The following is a 21,894-nucleotide window of genomic DNA, read 5'->3' as shown; positions in this document are numbered from 1 at the left end:
TTATTTTTAATTTGAAAAAAAAGTTGGTATAACTATGTTTTTTATATCACTTAAGGTACATGAAAAAATGCTGTCACTAATGGCATCATATTCTAGAATTCTCTAAACCCACTTAAGTGGAATTCAAAGACTTAAAACTATCTTTAATGTGTTTCATTTCCATGGATAATCACACATGTAAGTCTACAAGTGATCTTCATGAGTTTTGTTTTCTATTCGCAATAGCAATAGTGACCAAGTAATCATAAAGGGACTATTAACAAACCAAATACCGCAAACTGAAAGTATAGATACCACCATCAATATTAATCATAGTTCGCACTTTTCAGATTGTATCTTTAAGACAATTATCTGCTTTCTTGATCTGAAAATAAATGTTCAGACCTTCCACTCTCTGGGTTCAGTTTTCTAAAGGATAAAACAGAACCCAGAGAAGCAGACTGATTTGCACAATCTGGAATCTAGATCTCCTAGTTCCAAGTCCAATGTCTGTTCTACCCCAAGCTTCATGTCCGTTACTCATTTTTGTTACAAATGCAATATTGGGCTTTAAAGTGACCACTAGTATGGTATTTTACAAGGTAACCTAATAGGAAACTCATAAAATCAAGCAGAGCTGGGTTTGAAATCCCAAATCTCCCAGATACCAATTACTTGGATGTCTCTGAGCCTTAGATTTCCAGGTTTCTGTTCTATAAAAAAGAATACATACTACACCTCACACCATTGTTCTGAGGATTCAATGAGATACTGTTTATGGAATGCCCAGCACAATGGTTGGCATATACTGGGTACTTAACTAATTGTTAGCTCACTTATTGTCTCCATTGTGGACATTCAGACTGAGTCTGAAGACCTAGAACAATTTTCAAATTGACTCTGGCCAGCTTAAAACATGTTTTTCCAGCACAAAGTATTGCTCACTGGTTCAAAGTGGTCGGCTGAGTTAACAAAGATCACTTTCAAACTAATTCTGATCTTTTTTAGCTGGTTCTAACCATTTGCAATTCATTTAATAAAGATATGTTTATTTCAAAAGAGTTCTGATCAACTTGAAAACAGGTTCAAATCCATATAAAATACACCCATCCATTTCAGCAAGTTCATAGTTGTTCAAAAGAATCTTGTTCATATTATTTTAGGGTGAGTTAAAAGAGGTTCTCCTACAAAACTTTCTGACTCTGGTTAAAACCTGATATATCTAACCAAAATTATTGGAGTCTCATTGTAATTAGCTTTAATTGCTTCAGACTGGTTTTAGCTAGCTCAAATAGGCTCTGACTTGGACATGCAGGTTCTGACAGGCTCCTATAAGTTTTAGTTGGTTCTGAGTATATTTTACTGGATCAAACTCTGCTGACAAATTAAATCTACTTTCAATTGAGTCACACTTGCTCAAACTCTATTAAACTGCTGGAAACTAGTTTGATAACTACAGTTATCTATAAAATTGTTCTTACTTGTTTAGACTGATATAGACTGGTTCAAAACAGTCTGAAATGTTTCAAATTAATTTCAGATGTCCCAACAGTTCAAAACTAGAAATGTAAAATGACAATCGGAAGCACCAAAAACAACAGTGTGGTGCTTAAAACTTGTGCCAAACCAACAAACTTCAAATTCTATTTTTAAATTACCTCATTTGTAGGTATTCTGTATCCAAAAATGTATCTCCACCATTACATACTGTATCGCCACACTCGAACAGCATGTATGTGTTCGAGGACAGTAAAGGATTGGGAGAAAGGAGCACTGGCATAGGAGATGACGACAGATAACAGGGAAAGATGTGATGAGTGACACAGGCTTCCTGGGTTGAGAATTCATCTCCCATCTTACCTCAAAGACCCGGCAGAAAAACATTCACCCATGACCCAGCAATGAAGACTTCAATTGGGGAAAACCTTCAGCAAATTTGGATGCTGTCTAGAGTTTGTCCAAAATTGATCACACTGACCAGGCTGGTCTGGGTTAACAGAGACCAGAATTCCAAAGAATAAGGAAATTTCAGAGAAATAAAGGGAGTTGGGGGCAGGCAGGTTTTCAAAATAACAGATCTTTCAAGGTTTGGGCATGGTGTTCAGGGTGGCAGCCTTCTTATCTGAGCTTGCAGTCCAATTAGTGAAAGCCTGGAGTTAATGGAATTACCCCATCTTTCAGCAGAAAATCATTCTAGTCCATAGCAGACTATACTCCCAACTCCATCTTGCAATCCCATACCTGGTTTTCTCATCACTACTTATCACTACTAGGTGAAGACAACTTCATGTTAAGTCTCAATTGATGGTAGATTTTCATATAAATAATTTTTTTTAATTTATTACTCAAGTCCTGAGTGGTATTCCTAGGGCCTGTTTTCCAGGAAGAAAATACTCCACTCCTCAAATACAGAAATCTAATAATGTAAATGATTTTTGTGTCGGCATTTCAGAGGACAAAGGGAAACAGTGAGAACACATAGTACCAGAATTTGACATTGGTGGCACCCAAACAACATTGTACACTCACCATTTCCTGCTTGTACTCCAGCCTACTGAGGTTTGGGAAGCCATTTCAGAAGGACTTCCCTGTGACACTCTCTTGTTGAAAATGTATCTGAAGCCTAGGTCAGATGCCCACATGTCAAGCACTTTACACACATTAGTACAACAATCCTCATCACTGCCCTAGAGGCAGGTTGTACATAGCATATACACTGTCTCCCTCAGAAAGATCTGGGGCTGTTCTATCATGAGTGCTGCAACGAGGGCATAAGTAACTGGGTCTTGGCCAGTCTACCCACATATTAGCATAGGCTCAATTCCAGTGTATTGTTGACAGGAGAAAAACATGGAGGTTAAAGGCAGAAACTCTACAACCAAGCCACCTGTATTTGAGTCCAGTCACGTAACTTTCGAAAATTTATTTAATCTCTTTTGTCTTGGGCTCCTCGTCTGTAAAACAGGAATGAGATTCTATTTTATCAATTCTAACATGCTTTCTTATTTTAACTTCTTTAAAACTGGGGTGCATCTTACATTTCAGTCTTACAACCCAAGACATCTTGCAATTGCTATTATAAATCAGGTGTCACTAGAGATACAGTTGTGTGAAAGTCTTTTGTTAGCATCTTCTAGCAAGGTCAAGAATGCATCATCAATATATTTTAGACTTAATGAAGCACAATAATAAAGCTATTTCTGAGGGCTATTGTGAGGATTGAGCTAGGGTATACACATAAAGTTTGGAACAGTGGACAGGACATATAGTAAGTCCTATGTAAGTATTAGCTGCTATGAGCAGCAGCAGCATCCAGCAATCTGGCTTCCAAGGGTCAATATGCAGGCAATGATCTTTTCTTTCCTAGAAGTATAAGAAAGTACACTGAGCCCCTAAACTGAAAATTAATTTTTAAAAATAAGGATGTGCTAAGAGTATTTGAAGCCAAGGTTACATATTTAAACTCTGTACCTTCTTCAAAAAAGTGCTGTCTACCTCAAGGAAATGTCTTCTAAAAAGCCAAGAATGACCTTAATTTGGGATACGCAAAAGACTTTCTTATTCAGCTCACTTCTCTCTCTCCTCCTTATACAAATATTTTTTCAAAGTGCTCTCCACCCTCACTATCATCAGATTAACAATAGAAAGCAAGGAACACCCACTTCCTCAACATGTACTATGTGGTGTTAATTGCCCAGTGAGAGAAAGTCTATCATCTTCCTTATTTTTAAAATAAAACATATTTTCACCTGTAATACCAGTGACTGAGGAGGCTGAGGCAAAAGGATAGCTTGAGGTCAGGAGTTCAAGACTAGCCCAGGCGACTAGTAAGACCTATCTCTTAAAATATATATATATATAAAAAATTAGGCAGGTGTGGTAGCATTAGCCTGTAATTCTAGCTACTTGCTTGGGAGGCTGAGGCAGGAGGATTGCTTAAGCTCAGGAGTTCAAGGCTGCAGTAAGATATGATCACATCACTACACAGCAGCCTGGGCAACAGATTAACATCCCATCTTTAAATAAAATTTTTTAATAAATAAAAATAACTGCACATGTACCCCCGAACTTAAAATAAAAGTTGAAGGAAAAAAGCACTTAAAAAAATTTTAAGTGTTTTCAAAAATACTTTTTAAGCGTTTTTTAGGAAACAAGATAGAAGAGAGTAGATTTAGTTAAGAGCAAAGGGAAAATATCTAGTTCTATTTCTCCCTCTCTTTCTGTCTCTCCTACACACACACACAGACATATCACAGCCTGGATTTTCCATGACGTGTCATATTAAAGTCAATCATAGACTCCAACCTTAGGATCCCCTACTATTAGGAAGAATCATTCTAAAACTACTCCAGACGGGTCAGCCATCTTTTGAAAGCCAAATTTTCCCTCTATTACTCATATTTAGTGCAGAGCAAAAGAAAGGGGAGGAATAATATTAACTGAACAACTACATGTAATAAATATACTTGATTTTATTTTATCTTCTCATTATCCTTAAAAGGAACTTCATGTCTGGACAAGACTCATACTATATAGAGAGTGATGTTTTCTCAGTGTGATGGCAAATAGGCTTGAGTTCAGATTCTGACTTTTCTACTTTGTAGGACCTGATCCAAGTTTTTTAAACTAAGCCTTATTCTTTCAACTGTAAAATGGAGATAATAACAGTACTAATCTCACTGAGTTGTTTTAAGGACTAAGTGAGATAACCCACAGAAAGCTTTTGGCACATTGTTTGCCCTGTGCTAAGTGTTCAATAATTGAAACTTATTAACAATACTACTAATAGTTTCACCAAGTTCTTTATTAGCAAGGCATGCAATTTTATAGCCTATTCTTAATGTAACCAGTACCTGAACCTTCAGAAAAATCATAGAAAGAAATTCAATGTAAATACAATGACTTTGGGGTGCCCTACCCATCACAAAATCTACTTTGGCATTCCAATCTAAGAATGAGTTGTATCTGGGTGGTTTTTGGTAATTTCAGACCTAGGAGTACCCATCAGTTGAATGCTCTAATTTCCAGAAGAGGAAACTGAAACCCAGAGAAGGCAAATGAATAGTCTGAAATAAACCAGTTAGATATGGGGCTAGTCTAGATCTCAAGTCTCCTAAATTTCAGTCATGTATGCGTATTTTTTCGTCTGTCTGTATTCCTTCCTTCAGAGCGAGAAACCTCAGTTATAGCTTCTTGAATTCAAGAAGCAAAAGTTTTCTTCAGTGCCAGCAGTTATAGCAGTGATAAACTGCTTTACGATTAAGGCTTGGGCTGTTACAGAGGTTGGGTTGAGGGATCTGTACTTCTGTCCCCAGAGTCCCTCTGTCAAGAAGCCCTTCCTCCTGATGAGCTCTGCCAAGGAGAGAAGTCATAAATTGGGAGCTTGTCTGCTTCTTGTTGGTCATTGCAAATCCAAGAAAAAAACAAAACAACAACAACAAAAAACTCTTCTTGATACTTGTACCATATCCCATAAATCATCTTTCTTTCCCATGGTTTCAAAATGAAAAGCAAGCAGAGTAATCATGAAATTTTCCATTTCCCTGTAGAATTGCTCAGTCCCTTAGTATTTTCCTCTCAAATAAGATTATTTTAGGCTGGGTGCAGCAGCTCATACCTGTAATCCCAGCACTTTGGGAGGCCAAGCGGGGTGGATTACCTAAAGTAAGGAGTTCCAGACCAGCCTGGCCAACATGGTGAAACCCCATCTCTACTAAAAATACAAAAAATTAGCTGGGCGTGGTGGCGGGCACCTGTAATTCCAGCTTCTTTGGAGGCTGAGGCAGGAGAATCACATCGAGATCGCGCCATTGCTCTACAGCCTGGGCAACACAGCGAGACTTTATTTTCTCTGACATCATGTCTCTGTAAGGATACTTCTGACCCTCTATCTTTTTCCTTCATTCAATAAATATTGATTGAATGCTTACTATATGCTGGGTGCCAGCGTACAATGGGGATCCAACTCAGTTATACTCAATGTGGAAAATGTATCTCTTACTCCTTGCCTACCTTAGACCTTATGGTTTTAGCCATGCCCCAGTCTAACTTCTCCCAATGACTATACCTGCCTTTGGGTTTTCAAATAAGCCAATCTTTCTGAACATTTTAAGCTTCTCTCATAAATATAACACAACATGACATCAAAATTCATATCCCAAGTCAGATGTTTCACAAAGATGCAAAAGGAATAAACATGCAAAAGGAACAAAAATGTGAAGCTCAGACGGGTATGGTGGCTCACACCTGTAATCCCAGCACTTTGGGAGGCTGAGATGGGCGGATCACTTGAGGTCAGGAGTTTGAGACCAGCCTGGTCAACATGGTGAAACCCCGTCTCTACTAAAAATACAAAAATACAAATGGCTGGGCATGGTGATGGGTGCCTGTAATCCCAGCTACTCAGGGAGGTTGAGGCAGGATAATCACCTGAACCTGGGAGGTGGAGGTTGCAGTGAGCAGAGATGGCACCACTGCGTTCCAGCCTGGGAGACAGAGGGAGTCTCCATCTCAAAAACCAAGCCAACAAACAAACAAAACAAAACAAACAAACAAAAACACGTGAAGCTCAGTAGAGAATAAAGAGACAGCCTCAACCTCCTGGGCTCATGTGATCCTCCTGTCACAGCCTCCCACGCAGCTGAGATCACAGCAGTGCACAAAACCATACACCATGCCCAGCTTTTTTTTTTTTTGTAGGTGGGAAGATGAGGTCTCCCTGTGTTGCCCAGGCTAGTCTCAAACTCCTGAGCTCAAGAGGAGAAATATTTAGAAAGAGAAACATAAGGTATATTATAAAGAATGCTTTATCTGAAAATATTTTGTATTTTTTAGAATGGTTAATAAAATATTCGAGTGTTCCCAGGTAGCTTATGGACTTCAGTTCTTGTGGCGTAAAATTATTTTTGCAGAGAAACAGGAGCAGGTGAATACAACTATCACTTTTCGGGTAGCACAGAACATCAGCATTTATGTGAATTACAACACCACATGTTCTTTCATATAATTTAACAGCCCCTTGTCCAGGGATTCGTTTGGAGAAAATGTTCATATACAAATGACTGGCATAGAATTATAAAGCTTATCAGTGCTTTTATGTTTAACGTTAAAAGCAGTAGGCTTTTCTTGGTTTTTTGTTTGTTTGTTTTGTTTTTAACGATGCCACTGTGGACCCATACGTGGCATTCTGGAAGGGAACACATAACAGAGACACCAAAAGCAAGGAAGAGAAGTCACGTGGCATGAGGCAGGATAGAAGAGGCATTTTATAATGTACCAAGATATTTGAGTAGGGACAACTTGTATTTACCAAATGAGCCCTGGCCACAACTCTCACAGCCCATTACAATTCCTACACCCTGAGGTGAAACACAGCTACTTTCACTTCAAAAGCAAGATGCATAGTGCCCAATAGCAGGAACCCCATTTCCATAAGTGGAGACAGCCTATGTCTTCTGTGCAGTTTACTCATCTCAACTTCTGGTCTAGATGTGTGTAGATATGGTCCTGCCCTCCCTAATATGTCAAGAGTGGAAAAAATGACGTTATAAACAAAGAGCTTGTCTTGTTTGTGCAAAATCTCAGGCGTAGAGAAGTGGAAATCTAACACCTTTGAAAAGTAGAAGGAAACAGGAATATGATTTTTCCTTGTTTCTTATTAAAAGATGAGTTTGATTTTATCTAAATTCAGAATATTAGATAACTGCATTTTATATTCACCTATAACCTAAGATTCATAAGTGCATTCCTATCAGTACAGTGTTTTATAATAATAACATAAGTCCATCCTTAACAGTGATGTTGAGGCAGCAGAGAAGTTCACAGCTAGAAACTGTTGAGATTTTAAGGTGTACAGCATTTGGCTTAATATTTACAAATGCACCTGCTACATAGGAATATTCCATTTCCCTCATTTAAACAAAGTGAAAACTTTAGACCAAATGCTAGAAAACTGCTAGACCAGCTTCTAGCAGATGGTGATATTCCAGTATAGCAAGTTCTTCAGACAAAAAATAAAATTATCTGCAAATAGTGTTGAATTAAATATCCATTTCTAGGTCGGGCATGGTGGCTCATGCCTGTAACCCCAGCACTTTGGGAGGCCAAGGCAGGCGGATCACTTGAGGTCAGGAGTTCAAAACCAACATGGCAAAACCCTGACTTTACTAACAATACAAAAAAATTAGCCTGTAGTCCCAGCTACTCAGGAGACTGAGGCAGAGAATTACTTGAACCCGGGAGTTACATGTAATGTACATATACACATGTATATACACATATATATAACATACCTCATTTTTAAAAGCATCTTCCACATGTTCATAATTTTTCTTAAAGAGAAAGACCACGATGAAGAAAAAGTAAACAGTCATAGCCCAGAAACCCATGAACTATTTCTGAAATGTTACCATCACCTCAGTGGGTGACCAACATAACCCAGTAGGCAAATAACACAAACAACTATATGTTAGGAAACAAGAGGGCATTGAAATGATTCCTGAAAGCAGAAAAGGTTGTGGAAGACCAATGTCAATGACTCAAATGAGATATCGGCTTTTTTTTTAAATTTATGGAAACCATTGACTCATTTACCCAAAAGACATTATTTGTTGCCCAAGGCTCTTCCAGGATCAGAATATGAATGTTTATAGAGATTTATGGAAAGTAAATGCATCAAAACACTGGGTCTTATAGGACTTACAGTTTGTGACAAGTACCTCTTGCTTTATAGATATAGGGTAATAGAAAAGAAAAGCAAACATAGAATATATGCCATTGGTAAAACATAGGCAATACAGTGGAAACAGGTGTGGCTGTTTGGTTTGCTTAGTAATATCTCAAATAATGTGACAGCAGTCTCAGAATGGACACAACCACACAACACTGCAATAGTCTGCTCAACCCATAGCTAAACATGCCTCTTACCACCACCAAGAAGCAAGCAGCCTCCAAGAATTTGGAAGGAGTGCAAAATCTATGAAGTATGCTCCCACTGAGTGGTTGCTTTTTGTGAGCACATAGAAGACAATGAAACACAGACTTCGGAGTCAAGTTCTCCTAAATTCAAATAACAGTACACCACCTCCTACCTGTATAAAGTGAGCAGCAAAATGCCTAATGAAGATCAATGAACCATAGCTATTCTTATGATTATGACAGATTAAGGCTGAAATCAGGCTTGAGCACTGAGCCTGGTGGTTTTTCCACTCTACCTTCAGGATGACACTGAGACTTCATAAAGCTATCAAAGGATGGAGTGGAAATATTTCCTGAAAATGAAAAAGAAGGAACAACTTAAGCTACCTGGAAGGTGAAACATCTGCAAGCCCAACTGGTAAGTACAGGGAATTCTGGTATTAACAAGCTCTGAAGAGGTAAAATGCAGAGCTTTGGTTATCTCAGAGTGCCACCAAACTCGTGGGCTCAAGGCTCAAAGGCAGAAAAAAATAGAAATGACAGCACAGCCAGGACTGAGAGAATTACAAATCAGATAGCATTCAAAAAAAAAAAAAAATCAGCACTCAAAGGACTTCACATTGCAAAGAGAATTTCCAAGTTGCAAAACGCAGACCTAAAAACAGTGTCAAGGAATCTGCCAAGACTCATCTTCCTGCAACATGAAACGTGCATGGAAAACCTTTGACCAACACAGACTGACTCCCTCTTGCATCTCACCTTCCTCAAGTTTTTTGTTTGCTGCAACACAGGAAAGATGTTAATCTGTTAGGGAAACACACCAATTCAAAAAGCAAACCCTTTGCTTTCTGAAGGAGCAATGATGCTTCTTTCCTTCTAAGAAAAATATTGAATTAGAAGCAGCCAGACCTGTTAAAGATGACTGTCCAAATAATAAAAACAATTAGACAAATGTCCACGAGTTGACAGTAACTGGGGAAGAGAGGGGCTCATTTATCATTGACTTTTTAAAAAATGAGAATATGAGTACCATCAGTTTGGCACATAGATACTTAAAAAGACTACTAAGAGGCACCGGGTATGGCTTCACACCTCCCTTGTCCTGCCTACCCCACACCCTCACCCTCACTAACCACATTTTTTTTTTTTTTGAGACAGAGTCACGCTCTGTTGCCCAGGCTGGAGTGCAGTGGTGCAGTCTCAGCTCACCGCAAGCTCCACCTCCGGGGTTCACGCCATTCTCCAGCCTCAGCCTCCCGAGCAGCTGGGACTACAGGCGCACAGCACCACGTCCTGACTACAGGCAGTAACCACATTTAAGCAGATACATTCTCTGCCCACAGGCATATGTTCTTCAGGTACATGGTTGCATGCTAAAGCACACAGGACTTCCATCTCTTCACAGCTGATTTTCATTTCCATAGTCAAACATCCACCCTACCACACCCCATGCTGTGTTCCAACAGCCTCACTTCCAACCATCATCTGGGTGCCATAGCCTCTCTACTTTTAGTCTTTTTCCTCTTCTGGCTTTCCTGTCCCTCATCTCCAGGTACTGTTGCCAACTTCAGTTTGCATGTGCAAAAAGTGACATGAAACTAACAATGCCAGTGCTTTTCTTGTTACACACTGAGTTGCTATGTGAACTTCAAGGTGTGCAACCCTCCTCAATAAATTCATAATGCTGCTGTGTCTTCAGGGACTCCCACTTTTCCAATCAGGAAGAGTTTTTCCCCTGTAAAGTCTGGGAAAAAAGCCATTCTGGAAACCCCAGTGCTTCTTAGTACTATGCCAGTTTGGGCTTTACCATAATGTTAATGAAAAGGTAGCATTCTGATACAAACAGGTCACGCGTTTAAAACATTAGTATCTATAAATATGTTTATTATATCCCAACTTAGTTCTTTTAAAAACAGTAAACTAGGCTCAGAAAAATCAAGGCTTTTCCTGATGTTTTAATACCACTAAACCAATGATGCCAGGATTCTTAGCTTCTTCCATTTGCTGTCAGTATGCTGTAGACAGCCAGCTATACACAGGTCTTTTTTATTTTTGTCAAGTCTACTGTCTCCATTAATATATATTTACAACACATGTTTAAATGTTCCCTAAATATCATATTCTTTAGTAACTGAACCAAAAAAAAAAAGGAAACTCACCTAATGGACAAGGTCAAATCAAATATACTTCTTATTGCTTCTCAAAGTCTTTCCTTATTTCACCTATTATTCAGTATGCAGAGTCTCAGAACTGACTGCATTTCTATCAGCAGCTGTTTATAGAATGGGGTGTGACTTGTGTTTACTTATGCAAAAGGACTGAAGAACAACAATGCACACTCATCCAGCCAGTTTCTAACTCAGCCTGTCAGATTACAGTTGGCTTTTTTGCTATTACTGTTGTCCATCTCTAATTTTATTGCACTGTGATTGCTAAATGTGGTCTGCATAACATCGAATTTGGGGGAATTTAAGAGGAATTAAGTTTATTTATTTAGAGACAGGGTCTCACTCTGTTGCCCAGGCTGGAGCGCACTGGCGCAATTATGTCTCACCGCAGCCTTGACCTCCCCAGCTTAAGCAATCCTCCCATCTCAGCCTCCTAAGTAGCTGGGATCACAGGTATGCACCACCAAAAATGGATAATTCTTTTTCAGTTTTTTGGTAGAGACAAGGTGTCACTATGTTGCTGCCCAGGCTGGTCTTGAACTCCCGGGCTTAAGTGATCGTCCTATCTCAGCCTCCCAAAATGGTGAAATGACAGACATGAGCCACCATGCCCCACCTGAATTAAGTTTTATAAGTGTTCCATGATTATGTGAAAACAATCTGTACACCCTGTTAGCTGGATGCAAAATTACATACATTCTAGTCAAACTAGTTAGTTGTGGTTTTCGATCTGATATACCCTTATTTATCTTTTTGCTACTTCATCTATTTCTAAGAAAGGTGTGTTGAAACTCCTAGATCATATTCATTTTTAGAAAATAAGCCCAAGGTCATCTCTTAAAGAGGATGAATATAAAGCATAATAAAAGAGCAAGCATTGCAGTCTTTATTCGGAGAAGCACTAAATCTGTGCTTTTCAGTTTGCATTCTGTGAAACTCCAGGATTCATGAAAATACTTTAAGAGTTCTGTAAACTGGGGCCGGGCGCGGTGGCTCAAGCCTGTAATCCCAGCACTTTGGGAGGCCCAGACGGGCGGATCACGAGCTCGGGAGATCGAGACCATCCTGGCTAATACGGTGAAACCCCGTCTCTACTAAAAAATACAAAAAACTAGCCGGGCGATGAGGCGGGCGCCTGTAGTCCCAGCTACTTGGGAGGCTGAGGCAGGAGAATGGCGTAAACCCGGGAGGCGGAGCTTGCAGTGAGCTGAGATCCGGCCACTGTGCTCCAGCCTGGGCGACAGAGCCAGACTCCGTCTCAAAAAACCAAGAAAAAAAAAGAGTTCTGTAAACTTATTAAAATTTTATTTTTCTATTGTTTGTTTTTGGGTTTTTTTGGGGTTTTTTTTGTTTGTTTGAGATGGAGTCTCACTCTGTCACCCAGGTTGGAGTGCAGTGGTGTGATCTCGGGCTCACTGAAACCACCGCCACCCAGGTTCAAGTGATTCTCATGCCTCAGCCTCTCGTGTGGCTGGGACTAAAGGCCTGCGCAACCACGCCCAACTAATTTTTGTATTTTTTAGTAGAGATGGGGTTTCACCATGTTGGCCAGGCTGGGTCTCAAACTCCTGACCTCAAGTGATCTGCCCACCTCAGCCTTCCAAGGTGCTGGGATTACAGACATGAGCCACCCCGCCTGGACTTTCTATTATGTTTTTTAAAAACTGGAATTTAAAAAAGTATATGGTCAAATAAGTGATATACCAAATTTAGAGACCTCCAAGTTGTTTATTTATGCTACTTTAAGTTATTTACGTCTGCCATTAGCATTTACATGTTATTTGGAATTCCTATAATTATTAGTGGAGAAGCCTGTAATTCGCACTAGACTTCTCTCCTTTTCTTAATCAGAATGGATTCATTTGTCTATTGTTGTAAAATTATTTAAGGAAGCACATGTGAACTACATTCAAGAAACGGCAGTCAAGGCTCAGGCACACGTTTCAGCACATGTTTGCTTTCATCCTGTTACAACAGTCAATTGAGCAATAAAGAACGAACACAATATGTTGCATCATAACATTTTATTACAGATCACTATAGAGATTATTCTTTGGGAAGTTTCTTGTCTGACTTCTAGAAGCATGAAAGGGCTATTCTAGGTTTGGGCTACTTCTTTTTCATAGCAGATGAGTGTCTTCAGAGCCAGTTCCTGCATAGGAAACCTACATAATGTCATTGCAACAAACCTTTCATTGCCTCAGAAAACTGCTCTGGTCCAGCTGGTTGCAAACTTTCTTTAGCAATAAAACTGTTTCTTCAAATAAAATCTTACATGGCACCCCAACATATAAAATAGGTGGCAGCAGAATGATTCTAATGAAAGGAGTGAAGGTTAAGACACCAGCGCGCATAGACCCACCAAGGACATAAGAAGAATCTCACGGTACACATTTGGAAAATCATTGCAGAAAGGTCTACCTACAATGCAGCTCTGAATCATCTCCTTTGCCTTTGGCTTTGTCCCTAAACACCTCCTCTCTGCCTAACCACTTCAGTTGACAGCTCATTTGTAAGGTCTGCCACACTCTTTATTCAGCGTCTCCTATACCACCTTAACACACTTCTTATCTGGGAGGGATCTGAAATGCTTTGGGTGTCCCTGGTGAGAACTGCAAGAGGAGCTATCTAAAGCTTGAGAGAATGAAATGAGACTACAGGAAGAGTCTTGAGAACAACCATAACTGGGTCATTCCCAGGGAATGTGTCCTGGAAATGAGTCCTGGAAAAATCTAGGCCAAATTGCCCAAAAGGGAAGCAGCACTGACCATGGGATAGGAAACTGGTGTCCTTAAAGGCGCAAGAGAGAAAACTGTTGGGAGGATGTTTGTAACCAGGTACACTGGTGATCCTTTCTTGTATCTAAATGGACACTTTGAGGCCATCAGAAAATATGACCAGATTAGTCCTGACGGACTCAAAAATCTATATATGGATGGAACCCTCAAAAGTCAAGGTATGGTTTGAAGAACACAATGAAATGTTGGTATAGCAACTTTAAGATAACTGAGAACATATTATTTTGAGCTGTATCAGAAGTCACTTCATACTAAATTATAGCACAAAAGAGCATAAAGAGGTACAAAAATTTTTCAAAATACTGATCAAAGTAAAACTTCAGATTTTCTTCTTTCTATGAATTCAGAAGAAATTTCTAGTATTAGGCTCAGCTAATGGCTGTGTCAGGAGGAGTGTTTTACAAGAAAGTACCCTTGCTTAAAACCATTACAAAGTTCCAGGGAAGGAGAAAGGGGCAGGAGGTAGAGGGGACAGAGAAACCCCTGGCATTCCCTACCTGGCTTTATGTCAACGCAGCACAAAATCAACTCAAATCCACAGGGATTATGTACAAAGGGAGTTTTCAGACAGGTATTCAAAGTCATATCAAGGTCAAACACCAAGAGACTAAGGAGCACGTCAACAAAGGGAAAGAGTCGTTTATGGATCTGGGAGTCTCGGAGGATAGCATTCCAAGAATTCAAGAGGACATCTGGGCAGACAACACAGTTCATTAGAGCCCACAGTAACAGTAGCTAGAAAAGACTGGGGGAGAATGGTGAGGGATATAAAAACTACATATTGGGTACAGCGTACACTATTCAGGTGATGGGTACACTAAAATCTCAGAATTCACCACTATATAATTCATCCAAGTTGCCAGGCACAGTGGCTCGCACCTGTAATCCCAGCACTTTGGGAGGCCAAGGCAGGTGGATCAGTTGAGGCCAAGAGTTCAACAGCCTGGCCAACATAGTGAAACCCCGTCTCTACTAAAAAATACAAAAATTAGCCAGGCATGGGGACACGTGCCTGTAATCCCAGCTACTCCGGAGGCTGAGGCACGAGAATGGCTCGAACCCAGGAAGCAGAGGCTGCAGTGAGCCAAGATTGCACCACCGTACTCTAGCCTGGGTGACAGAGCGAGACTCCATCTCAAAAAAAATATAGAAAATAAAATAATAATTCATCCATGCAGCCAAACACCCGAAAAGCTATAGATATAGATAGATAGATGTAGATATATGTATCTATTTATATATACCAAAAAAAGACCCATAGTAGTTGTTGCTTTATCAAAAGCCAGAGAAATTTTCTAACCTTCTAAGTTACAGCAATTTATTCGGTCAACTTGCTTTCCCCTATTCTGCCCATCCAGTTTGAAAGACTCCCTGGCCAGGCACGGTGGCTCACACCTATAATCCCAGCACTTTGGGAGGCCAAGGCAGGAGGATCATGAGGTCAAGAGATCGAGACCAGCTGGCCACCATGGTGTAACCCCAGCTCAACTAAAATTACAAAAATTAGCTGGGCATGGTGGCATGCGCCTATAATCCCAGTTACTTGGGAGGCCAAGGCAGGAGAATTACTTGAACCCAGGAGGCGGAGGTGCCAAGATCGTGTCACTGCACTCCAGCCTGGCTGACAGAGCAAGACTCTGTCCATTAAAAAAAGAAAAGAAAGGCTCCCTAACTGGCCAGGTGTGGTGGCTCATGCCTGTAATCCCAGCACTTTGGAAAGCCAAGGCCAACAGATCACCTGAGGTAAGGTATTCGAGGCCATCCTGGCCAACATGGTGAAATCTGTCTCTACTAAAAATACAAAAATTAGCCAGGCATGGTGGTGGGCGCCTGTAATCCCAACTACTCTGGAGGCTAAGGCAGGAGAATTGCTTGAACTAAGGAGGCAGAGGTTGCAGTGAGCCAACACAGTGCCACCGCACTCCAGCCTGGGTAACAGAGCAAGACACGATCTCAAAGAAAAAAAAAAAGAAAAGCTCCCTAACTACTCCAACTAGGTTCCTTCACTAAGTTTCCTTTTCCTGACTAGGCAGATGGAAAGGCAAGCATCCAGGTTAGAACTTAGTCCTCCAAGGCCATACCTTGTCTCTGTCCTCAGCTAAGCCTGTGATAAGGCTATCCATGGAAACAAAGCTCCTATTTTCTTAACATGCCTCTGAGAAAGACATTTGAAGCCTAGAGGTTAAGAACATAAGGGCTAAAATAAGCAGGCAAGAGGGTGGCTCAGAAAGAACAAGAGCCTTGTTTTAAAAAAAAAAAAAAAAAAAAGTCAGGGAATAAACCTCAATACAGATTTACTAACACAGAAATAAAGACTTTGTGTTAGCAAAGAGACTATGAATCAGCAAGAGAACAACCCAAGAGGATAAAGGAAATTGTAGACAAGAGGAGCATAAACCATGAAGACGTAAGTACCCACGTGTTTATAACATGGATAATTGATAAGCAATAAGTAAGTCTTTAGAAACTATGAGTGTTCAGGGGAAATCACAAAAACAAGCGACATTACACTTAATTTTTTAAATGAGGGTGAAATGAGATTCTGCATGAGACAGATAACTGTAAAGTAGTAAAAAAAGTTTTCAGAAGTCACACATGAAAATCAATCTCATAATTCTACAATCACATTTTATTATGTCCACATTTTAAAGTATAAAGTTAGCCTTTATATACCAACAAATTTGGCCGCAAAGGTTGGTTGAGTTTTGACCTCGAGAAATACCTTCCTATTTTTTAAAGAAAGAAATATTATAATGATATTCCTTTTATTACTTTCCTATATATACTTGCTCATCACATAAAAAATATAATTGCTATATAGCCATCAAGCATTAAAAATAAACCAACACATCTAACAATAGGCCTCAATGGTACCAATCTATTTTCCTAGATGTATCACTCTAAAACCATATATGAATGTTCAAGAAATGCAAGTTTTTTATTTTTCTTTTAGAATCTACAGCATAGAACATGAGAGATAAAATTATTCCATATAGAAATTATGATTTTTAATTAATTTGAAATAATTTCCATTAATTTCTGATGCTTGTAAGCATTTTAGATATACATTCCTTTAGCTCTTGAAATACAGTTCTAAACTGTGAAAAATTCTGACACAGGCAGGAACAGATATCAAAATTCTATTACTTTTAATCTAAAAGCCCTCCATCTTATGTTTTCTGTAGGAGACAGAAACTCACAAAAGAAAATGTGTTGGCTTCTACTATTAGGAAACTGGACATTTTTCACATATATTATAGTGGAAGCAGTTTTACATTTCATTCAGGCACAAAATATTTATGAACTCAGAAGCAGCCCAAACATAAAGACAAAATGCAGCATGATTTTCCAAACCAAAATCTGGGGCTTATGTCTACGGATTTTTGCGACCCTTTGGGAAAAGGCAGAGTTGGAAACACAACTTAGTTGTCCAAGTATTAGAACTTTTAAAGCATCTCTTTGATTTATGAAGAAAATGCACAAAAATATGTTAAAGAAGTACCAGAAAATCCAGCAAGTTGCTCATCACTACACACCTCCATGCACAGATGACATGAGCAATTATTTGTCTTTCTTTCCCTTCTGACTTCCAGGGCTCAGGGCTGAGGTCCTATTGACTGCACATAGTAGAAGAAAGGGAAGAGAAGTTGTTTCAATGGCAACATCCTCACCTACTTATGTCTCTTTTCTCATGGCTCCAGTAATTAACTGAATGATTATAAACTGAAACCAAACTGCATCTCTATCCCTTCCATTTTCACCCTGGAAGCCTGTTCTCATAAATTCATTCTCCTCAGGGTATTCCTTTAATCAGTGTTTCTTAATATGAATGAATGCTTTGGCTAACTTGTACAGGTCATCTGCCACTTTTAAGTACTCCGTTCCCACCTCATGGGTGTGTCTCATCTCTTCAGTACAGTTGCATACTTCCTGAAGAGTCTCATTTTGTGTATTGCTTCTCCACTACCCCTCACCACTGGACAGACAACTGGCCAGCTGTCACTCAAATGCTAATTGTGTCTACCATCTACTTTCTCTAACAAGCTTTTCCTTCCCCTAGTTCCCTCCATTCCCTGCCAATTTTATTTAGGAGTGACTCAAAAAGTGTTTTGGGACTCCACTGATAGCTGTGCTTTTCTGATAATTAAACGATATTTACATCCAACTCAACAGTATTTGGTAAGCAATTACTACCTATCCATTACTGTGCTAGCAACTACGAATGTCATGAAAGAAACATATGATCCAGCTACTCCCTTAAAGAAGTTGGTAATCAGGGTTAGGTGGAATGACGCACTCATTTACAAAAAAGGACGGATAAGACAATGTTATCAGGGAGAAAAACATCTGGTACACCATCTGGACCAGCCAGCACAAGAAATCAAAAGTGAAAGGGGCTTCAAGTCAAAAGACCTGAACTATGCTACTTCCTTCCCAGCTATGTGTCCTGTGGTGAGCCAGACAGCCTCTCCCTACTGTTTCCTCAGTATGGGAATATTTATCTAGCAAGATTATTGGAAGGATTAAAGGGTCCATGACGTGAAATGCATTTTATAAACTGTAAACTACTGGGGACATGTAAGATGGCTGTTTTATAAGTCAAGTAGAGCCTGGGAGGTCAGAAAAGGAGAGCAATCTGCCAGGCATGGTGGCTCATACCTGTAATCCCCCCTATTCAAGAGACTGAGGTGGGAGGATCACTTGAGCCCAAGAGATCAAAACCAACCTGGGCAACATAATGAGATGCTGTTGTACAAAAATTTTTCTAATTAGCAAGGTGAGGTGGCTTGTGCCAGTAGTCCAGCTACTCGAGGTGGCTTGTGCCAGTAGTCCAGCTACTCAGAAGGCTGAGGTGGGAGGATCACTTGAGCCCAAGAGTTCAAGGCTACAGTGAGCCATGACTATGTCACCACACTCCAGCCTGGGTGACACAGTGAGACCCTGTCTCAAAAAAAGAAAGAAAAGGAGCAATGTGACCATGACTCAAAGCAAGAGCCAGGACCTGAGCTGGGCATCTTCTTCAAAGCCAGGCAAGATTTAGCTAGAGAGTGAGGAATAGGATACACAGCATGTTTCATGCAAGGACATGTTTTGACTTCCATTTAATAAGTATTGAGGAGCTTGCTAATCATTTCAAAGGATACAAATGTGTTTAAGATATAATCCTCGAAGTACAAAACTGGCTGTAAACTCAAAGGAATGCTTATGAGGTAATGTGGCAAGTTAAGGAGAGCAGGACGACTAATCCGTTGGTATATGGGGTTCCTCTACCACCATCTGTGTAGACCCAGGATAGGTCACCATCCCTCTGCAGGCCTTGTTTTCTCAAATATGAAATAAGAGGTTTCACCTCAATGGTCTCTTTCCAACACAGACATTCTATGCTGTATGATTCCAGGTTCAAAGTTCAAAGCTCAGCCATGAGAAATTTAAGTGGGGTCATGGTGACAGCTGTCCCTTCTATCACCTCTCACTCCTTGCACATGAGGGCCTAGATGAGGGCAGCCACATGGGGATGGGAAGAAGGGGATCCAAGATACACTAATTTTAAAATAACAGAACAGAGTTCCACATCAGGTAGAAAAGGATACAGCAAAGAAAACACCAAAGAATAAAGCCTAGAGAGCCAGGAGGCCAAAATAATGCTGCCGACAGAAGCAGGACATGTGAAGTGGGGAAGGGAAAGAGTTGGAATGGCCATGAGGTGTTCGTGGGTGGTATCAGATTTTTGGAAGGGAAGGATGATGAGATTGGATGGGGGCAGCTTCACTGTGAGAGATCATCAAAGCCACATCACCGAGAAATGCTTGAATTTCATCCCCATTCCCTGTGGCCCACATTTACCTCTGTCCTTGAGACAGAGGCAGAGTAGCCAACAGTGAAAGCTCCAAAAAGACCATGACTGTACAAGCCACAGAAGACAGAACATGCTATTAGTTCAGGATGAACAAGACCAAGGATAACAGCAGGGTGCTCTCAGCCAAACTCAATACACAGGACATGATGAGCAGTCCCGGCTGTTCTGATTAAACTTGGTTTCCAGATACTATCTCCCTGTTGTAAAGTTCTTTATCTGGCAGTGAGTAAAAAAGGAAATGTCAGGGAAGACAGCTAGATGTCCCACACGGCACTCACTCATTCACTCCTCTTAGAAGACTGCAATAAGCACCTCCTCAGATTCCAAACTTAGGCCTTGCCCATCATCATCCACCACCCATCTGAATGTATCTCAATGAAAACACACACTAGCTGGGCATGGTGGCTCATGCCTGTAATCCCAGCACTTTGAGAGGCCAAAGCCAGCGGATCACCTAAGGTCAAGAGATCAAGACCAGCCTGGCCAACATGATGAAACCCCATCTCTACTAAAAATACAAAAATTAGCCAGGCATGCAGATGGGCACCTATAAGCCCAGCTACTCAGGAGGCTGAGGCATGAGAATTGCTTGCACCTGGGAGGCAGAGGTTGCAGTGAGCTGAGATCGCGCCACTGCACTCCAGGCTGAGGCACGAGAATTGCTGGAACCTGTGAAGCGGAGGTTGCCAGGGAGCTGAGATCATGCCACTGCACTCCATCCTGGGCAATACAGTGAGCCTCAAGTCTCAAAAAAAAAAGAAAAAGAAAAAAGAAAACACAGGAAACACAGTGGAGAGGAGTTGTAGTATTATCACCTTCTCTGCCCCGCTCACTCTCCTTGAAACCACTGACACTAAGAAATAGGAGGTTAGAACCCTTCTCTAATTACCCTTATCTAGTTACTTAATGTCTCTGTGTTTTCCTAGAAGAAGAATTCAGTACCTATACCAGGTCTACCATGTTTTTGGTCTCACTTAACACTGCTATATGTATGTGCATATCTCCTAATGCACACCAGCAAGAGTTTCTCTAGAAAATTGCTTTTCAACCTTGTTCATGATATTTGTATGACCTACCAGGACACATGCTCTTGATCAAAGGCAACAGGTCTGAGGGCCCCAGAAAGGCCAGGCCCTGTCCATCCACCCTGAGGGACAAGGGGTTCAACATCTCAACACAACTGAACGAATTCGGCACACAACTGAACGAATTCGGCGCACACCAGGGGGAGATCACCTCCTCTAGGGTAGGTGTCAAAGCGTGAAATTCCTGGGCTATACCTATGCACACATGTTCAGTAATAGAAGATAATATCAAATTGCTGTCCAGCATAGTTGTTTCACACACTCCCAACTTCATATCTTCACCAACATTTGGTGCTTGTTGTCAGACTTCTCAAAATGGTAACACATTATGATCTAAATTTGCTAATGAGTGTGAGCATCTTTTATTAGTTTCTTGGCCATCTAGTTTCCTCTTATTAAAATGCACATTTGTATCTTTCTCCTATTTTTCTATTGGGTTCTTTTTTTTTGAGACAGAGTCTCCCTCTGTTGCCCAGGCTTGTGTGCAGTGGCACAATCTCATCTCACTGCAACCCCCACCTCCTGCGTTCAAGTGATTCTCACCCCTCAGCCTCCCAAGTAGCTGGGACTACAGGCACGCACCACCATACCCGATTAATTTTTGTATTTTTAGTAGAGATGGGGTTTCGCCATGTTGGCCAGGCTGGTCTCGAACTCCTGGAGGCAAGTGATCTGCCCACCTCAGCCGTCCAAAGCGCTGGGATTATAGACACAAGCCACCACGCCCAGCCAGGTTCTTTTTCCATGGATGTGCAGCTCTTCATATATTCTGGATACTATTTATCAGTCACGTATGTTGCAAATATATTCTTAGCGTTTTTGGTTTGTCTTTTCACTTTTTTAGTGTCTCTTAATCTTAAAGTCGTCAAATTTATTCTTTTTTTATAGTTACTTTAATTTATATTATGATCAAGAAAGCCTTTTTTTTTTTTTTAAATGGAGACAGGGTCTCACTCCAGTGCAATGGCACAGTCATAGCTTACTACAGCCTCAACTTCCCAGGCTCAAGTCATCCTCCCATCTCAGTCTCCCAAGTAACTAGGACTACAGGCATGGGTCACCATGCCCAGCTAACTTTCTTTTCTTTTTTG

The 21,894-nt window shown here is 40.5% G+C and overlaps 1 protein-coding gene across 3 annotated transcripts in view; it reads right to left on the bottom strand.

Annotated features, from left to right (window-relative positions):
• The window catches only part of LOC116268509 (ras-related protein Rab-27A), an 86,722-nt gene that overhangs the window by 32,393 nt on the left and 32,435 nt on the right, over positions 1-21,894 (bottom strand). Inside the window, exon 1 of one of the 3 annotated variants that reach the window (XM_031668655.1) lies at positions 17,364-17,382. The exons of the other annotated variants lie outside the window; for them this stretch is intronic. The gene's annotated coding sequence lies outside the window, so the exon portion shown is untranslated. Of the gene's footprint in view, positions 1-17,363; positions 17,383-21,894 lie in introns of those variants that run through there. 3 annotated transcript variants of the gene reach the window in all.

The sequence above is a fragment of the Papio anubis genome, chromosome 7, assembly GCF_008728515.1.
Source record: "Papio anubis isolate 15944 chromosome 7, Panubis1.0, whole genome shotgun sequence".
In the NCBI taxonomy this organism is placed as follows: Eukaryota; Metazoa; Chordata; class Mammalia; order Primates; family Cercopithecidae; genus Papio; species Papio anubis.
The sequence above is the reverse complement of the archived record's forward strand: the minus strand, read 5'-3'. Positions and strand labels throughout refer to the sequence as shown.